General features: G+C 43.6%; 1 pseudogene; it reads left to right on the plus strand.

Annotated features, from left to right (window-relative positions):
* Positions 1-3,974: 3,974 nt before the first annotated feature.
* On the plus strand, positions 3,975-4,093 carry LOC124597588 (annotated as a pseudogene).
* Positions 4,094-6,684: the final 2,591 nt, after the last annotated feature.

Consider the following 6,684-nt stretch of genomic DNA (forward strand, 5'->3'; position numbering starts at 1 on the left):
GGCCATATACAGGATTATTTAGCTGCTGCTACCGCTGTCTTTTCATGCAGCCCGCACTGTTATTTCTGGCCTTGAAAAAGCCACGCGCGAGGTTGCCATATTCTATCGCTTGCTACGCACAAACTGTTACTCCTACAGAAAAAAATGAATAGAATCATTTCTGTAAGAAATTTAATGTGGTTAAATGTTATACCGGGAGACATTTTCGCTGGAGCCCACAGCTTAGAGTTATTCAAGAAAAACATACAAAAGTGACCTTCAAACGCACATCCAACCCCCCCCCCCCCCCCCCCCTCATCCCTCACCAGTCAGTATCTCTAGTATGTTTTCCGTGGCACTACTTCTTACCATTTCACAAAAATTTCCGACTAGAGGAGCTGTTCCCAATTTTCGACCTTTTTTGATCCCTATTGATCAGCTGTTAGCCACCAGCATAGTCAGTTATTTCATTAACAATTTTAATTTAAATGTGACTGAGGGTTATGAAAAAAACGTTTTTATAAACGTTTTGCAATAACTAATTGCATTCACATTTCGATAAAAACTTAACCTTTAAAAGCACTGTAGATTGCTAGTCAGAAGCTCTGACGATATACAACGACGTAATTGTCTATTTCCTGCCGTTAAAATTCACAAATTTGTGGGGTAAAATTTTGACAAACGTCGATTTTACAACTTAAGTGCTCGACTAAGACACTGGCGTAATAAGGCCAGTCAATGAAGACCAAAAATGTCGAATATAGGGAATAGTTCGCATAGTCGGAAATTTTTATGCAGAGGAAGTGTCGCGAACAACACAGTAGAAATCACGACTGGTGAAGGATGGAAATGGGGTGGAAGTATGTTTCAAAGTCGATTTAGAAAGTTTCTCTTGAAGAACTCGAAAACCATGGCCTCAAGCAAAAACGTAACTCAGTACAAAATGCAGCTACATTAAATTTCCTACAAAAAGGTCATGTTGTCTTCTCTGTAGGACGAATAAATTGAGAGTAACGAGCGAGAGGATCTGAAAATCTCGCACGTGGCTTTTCAAGGCCAAAACACTTCGGGTTACATAAAACGACAGCGGTAGAGGCAGTTGAATGACACTGTATATAGAATGGAGAACAATACACTCACCAAAAGACTAGTCAAAATTAGCAACACAAGGAAGGTCAAAATTAGTTGGTTCGAAGTGGGAAGATTTACAAGACGTGAACATTACTGAAAATACCATAGTGAGTACTTTAGCCGTTACAACGCTTGAACGAGGCACTGATGGTCAGAGAAGCTAAAACGAAATGTCGCAAGAACGGAGGGAAAGAAGTGAATTATGAAGAGATTTAGGGAGGACAAGAAGCCAAATGCCTCAAGCCAGCTACCAAATTTAAGTGTTCTACTCGTACTTATGCGGGCAAAAGGGAGAACGAGACAGGCGAATAGAGATCAGAATAAAACCTCACATAGAGAGTTACACTACTGGCCATTAAAATTGCTACACCAAGAAGAAATGCAGATGATAAACGGGTTTTCATTGGACAAATATATTGTACAAGAACTGACATGTGATTACATTTTCACGCAATTTGGGTGCATAGATCCTGAGACATCAGTACCCAGAACAACCACATCTCACCGTAATAACGGCCTTGATACGCCTGGGCATTGAGTCAAACAGAGCTTGGATGGCGTGTACAGGTACAGCTGCCCATGCAGCTTCAACACGATACCACAGTTCACCAACTGGCTTATTGTGATGAGCCAGTTGCTCGGCCACCATTGACCAGACGTTTTCAATTGGTGCGACATCTGGATAATGTGCTGGACAGGGCAGCTGTCGAACATTTTCTGTATCCAGAAAGGCCCGTACAGGATCTGCAACATACGGTCGTGCATTATCCTGCTGAAATGTAGGGTTTCACAGGGATCGAATGAAGGGTAGAGCCACGGGTCGTAACACATCTGAAATGTAACGTTCACTGTTCAAAGTGACGTCAATGCGAACAAGAGGTGACCGAGACGTGTAACCAATGCCAACCCGTACCACGACGCCGGGTGATACGCCAGTATGGCGATGACGAATGCACGCTTCCAATGTGCGTTCACCGCGATGTCGCCAAACACGGATGCGACCATCATGATGCTGTAAACAGGGCCTGGATTCATCCGAAAAAAATGACGTTTTGCCATTCGTGCACCCAGGTTCGTCGTTGAGTACACCATCGCAGGCGCTCCTATCTGTGATGCAGCGTCAAGGGTAACCGCAGCCATGGTCTCAAAAAATGGTTCAAATGGCTCTGAGCACTATGGTACTTACATCTGTGGTCATCAGTCCCCTAGAACTTAGAACTACTTAAACCTAAGTAACCTAAGGACATCACACACATTCATGCCCGAGGCAGGATTCGAACCTGCGACCGTAGCGGTCACGCGGTTCAAGGCTGAAGCGCCTAGAACCGCTCGGCCACACCGGCCGGCCCATGGTCTCAGAGCTGATAGTCCATGCTGCTGCAAACGTGGTCGAACTGTTCATGCAGATGGTTGTTGTCTTGCAAACGTCCCCATTTGTTGACTCAGGGATCGAGACGTGGCTGCACGATCCGTTACAGCCATGCGGATAAGATGCCTGTCATCTCGACTGCTAGTGATACGAGGCCGTTGGGATCCAGCGCGGCGTTCCGTATTACCCTCCTGAAGGCGCCGATTCCATATTCTGCTAACAGTCATTGGATCTCGACCAACGCGAGCAGCAATGTCGCGATACGATAAACCACAGTCCCGACAGGGTACAATTCGACCTTTATCAAAGTCGGAAACATATTGGTACGCATTTCTCCTCCTTACACGAGGCATCACAACGACGTTTCACCAGGCAACGCCGGTAAGCTGCTGTTTGTCTATGAGAAATCGGTTGGAAACTTTCCACATGTCAGCACGTTGTAGGTGTCGCGACCGGCGCCAACTTTGAGTGAATGCTCTGAAAAGCTAATCATTTGCATATCACAGCATCTTCTTCCTTGTCGCTTAAATTTCGCGTCTGTAGTACATCGTCTTCGTGGTGTAGCAATTTTAATGGCCAGTAGAGTACATTTGTATAAGGATAGATCAATTTAGTTTTAGATAGAAAAGGGTATAGATAGAAAAAAGTTTGAACTTTGTGAGTGATCCTGCAAGAAAGGGTAAAGACGGTCAAGAAAACCATGCACTTGAAGATGGCGTTCTACACAGTTAACCAGAATTTGTTTCTTCAAAGTATGAATAAAGTATCCTTCGATGGGAAGGATACAAGGCACTCTTGGGAACTGTATCAGCGTCAGTCCATACAAATATCAGCAAATATGAGTGAAACAATAGCAAAGCTAGTGTGTCCATTGACATTCCATAAACGATCGGCCCAGTAAAGCAGTAAACAAAAGGCATAAAGGCCAGTGGAGAGAGAATCCTACGCAAAAATCGAAGACTCAGGAAAAGACATGAACGGGTCGTCGGAGGTGTTAGCACCTTCTAAACAATAGAACTTAAAGACGTATGCAAAGAAGACAAAGCTGTTTGTAGTAAGCAAGAGCCCGCAAACACCTACTACAAAAGTAAAACTGATTACCCCAATAATCGATCAAGAGAACATTTTGGTAACTTAGATAACACAATTTCTGTAGGCACAACCACAGTTCAAAAATTAATAGAAAATTAGCCATTGCGAGGACAAAAACAAGTTTTTTAATAAAGAACGCCATGAACGTGAGGGACTCTTTCATGAAGGTTTATATAGAGCACTCTTCTGCACAAAAGTGAATCCTGTAAGTAGGTAAGAAAAAGAAAGATCATATGGGAAAAGTATCCTAAACGCCCTGGGCACGAAAGGAATCCAATGAAGTTCATAAAGATGTAATTGAAAGAAATCAATTTCTTAAAGACATGGAGCGAGGTTAAGCAAACGTGGTAGGTCCTGGTCTCAGACACAACACCTCCATTACAAACACCTTTAAAGGAAAGGTGCCGACGGCCTTGTCGCGGCGGTAACACCGGTTCCCGTCAGATCACCGAAGTTAAGTGCTGTTGGGCTGGGCTAGCACTCTGACGGGTGACCGTTCGGGTCTGCCGAGCGCTGTTGGCAAGCGGGGTGCACTCAGCTCTTGTGAGGCCAACTGAGAAGCTACTCGACTGACAGTAGTGGCTCCTGTCACGAAAGCTGACATCAGCCGGGAGAGCGGAGTGCTTACCACATGCATCTCCATGTCTCCATCCAGTGACGTCTATCGGTTGAGGACGACACGGTGGTCAGTCGGTATCGTTGGGCCTTCCGAGGTCTGTTCGGACGGAGTTCATTTTAGTTTAAAGAAAAGGTGCTGCTCACGAGACGTTACTTTGAAGGTCTCACGAGAACGATAGGATTAAGGAATATTAGGTTGTGAAGTACTAGGCGGAAGACAGAAATCAATGCTTACGACGCGGCTGAGCCTTCAGAAGATGACAATAATTTATTTCCATAGTGTTCCACAATGTTTTGACGATTTCACATTTGAATAATACACAAACTAATCACGAAATAAACTTGAACTTTTTACACAAGGTCCTACAATTATTCAAGTTTACCTATAAAATCCTACATCGGACAAATGATGATCATTCGCGACTACACAATACTCGAGGCGTTTCACCCAGTTTTTCAGCATATCTTCCGCAACTGCTGGAGGAATTCTGGAAATTTCAATGTGAATTCGATCCTTTATCTGTCGCAAGCTTATCGGCCGGATGGAGTACACTCTCGCCTTCAAAAAACCCCATAGATAAAAGTCTGGTACGAAATTCGGACGGTTTTCCGAGAGTCGATTAACTTTCGACTCAAAGCACTGACAGTCGCTCGGAAGTTCCCCACCCAATTCAGTACTGTTCCACGAGCAGGAACTGGATATCGTGGCTGAATCTTGAAATGCTTGCGAAACCCACATTGCACGCAAACGACAGATTCGCCGTAACGAAAATAGCACTCCGTTGCGAACGTACGATGTTATTGAGACCAGTACATGATTACTGATCTGTATATGTGATGAAACATGATACTCCCCACTACTGATAGACGACGGCTCCATCGCTCTATCTTGTTTTCAGCACGCGTTTTTCAAATTCGAAATCGCCAAAGCACTGTGAAACATCTCGTATTTCTTGGTTCTCAAACAGGGTGGTACTGCTGAAAGTCTACTCTAGTTCTCTAACAAAAATTCTGACTTTTAGAAGCTTTAGAAACGCTTGAACAGCAACTTGTGATAGCTTCTTTCAATAAAAGCTGGTCTCCAGCATGTGTCACAAATTTCATTTTTATTTCCAGCTGATTAATACATTCACTATCAACGTTGCCTGTGATTCAATTTGTATTGGATCTGCGATAAAACTGATCAAACCAACTAAAAGAGCAGTTAACTTTACACACGAATTATGTGGTTTTTTATTAAAAATTATAATTTTAGGCACTACTAATTATGTAATAAAACTGTTCAGTCATAGTGATTAGTGTTTTTATGATTATGAATGAAGTATTTACCATACAATCTCCCACAACACCTCACTTTAATCAGACAAAAGGCGTACACCTGATTATGTTTTGTTCTAGTTATAAGGCAATGAAATTTGGAACATCGTTCTGGTGATAATTTGAGCCTAACTAACAACCATTAACGAAAGTCGCGCTCACGGGTATATAAGGCTGGCACGGAGGCTGAAGGAGGACCACGAAATTGAAGTCACAAATCAATTAGATTTGAAGTGGTTTTGGTATGTTCTTGACCACAATTACGGATTGTAGATGGAGTTCAGCCGTAGTAAATAATGCGCTACTGCGTCGGTGTTCGAAATCAATAGTATTTAATGGGTTTTCGAACTCAAACTCCCGAGTTTGCTTACAAGAACTTTGGCTGTTTACCAATAATGAATGTTGGACAAAACGTTGTACATTTTTGTCTGTTAGCCACGGTCAGGTCATACTGTTTTTCTTTGTGGGTTAACGAGCTACAGTGGTGACTACACTCTACAGCAGGTCGCAAGTCAGTTTACAGATCTAAACTTTAGCGATGCTCACTGTGTGTTTTATTTTAATAATAGTGAAAAGAGAGAGATAGTTTAGGCTCCCCTTATGCACCAGGGATACATACACTTGTAAAATTACGTCGCTCAGAATCATTTTTTCACTTTCGTGGAATTATTTTGTGGTTTTTCATTGTGAGCACTGCATGTATTTCTTAGGGAAGAAACTTTCGTTTTTCCCACTGGGAAGTGTACTCTTGTGTGGTCTCAGGTTCCTGTTTGTCGGCAGAAGGCAGTCAATATATCTCATTAGGAGAGGCCAGCCTCCCCAGGAATATGAGCAGTTTTCCTAGATGTGAGATTGCGACCTGCTCCGTGCTTTTGTGGGCAGAACAGACGCCTGTCCTCGCTGAAAGCAGAGGATGCCACGCCACCACTGCTGAACCCACAGAATAATTGAGCAAAACGTCTGTGACTTTTCTGCGTTTACATCAGAGGACGAGATGCTGCGGTCTGTGTACCGAATACGGAACATCATGATGCAGCAACCGCTACGGGAGCCTGCGGTAGCGAATGCGGATGGAATGTGGAACACCTGCAGTATTGTGGAAGGGCGCCTCCAGGGCATGGATAGAAAAGGCAACACCTGGTCAACAGCGGACAGCAGACGGAATTCTAGGCATCACT

This window comes from Schistocerca americana, chromosome 2 (genome assembly GCF_021461395.2).
Source record: "Schistocerca americana isolate TAMUIC-IGC-003095 chromosome 2, iqSchAmer2.1, whole genome shotgun sequence".
NCBI lineage: Eukaryota > Metazoa > Arthropoda > Insecta > Orthoptera > Acrididae > Schistocerca > Schistocerca americana.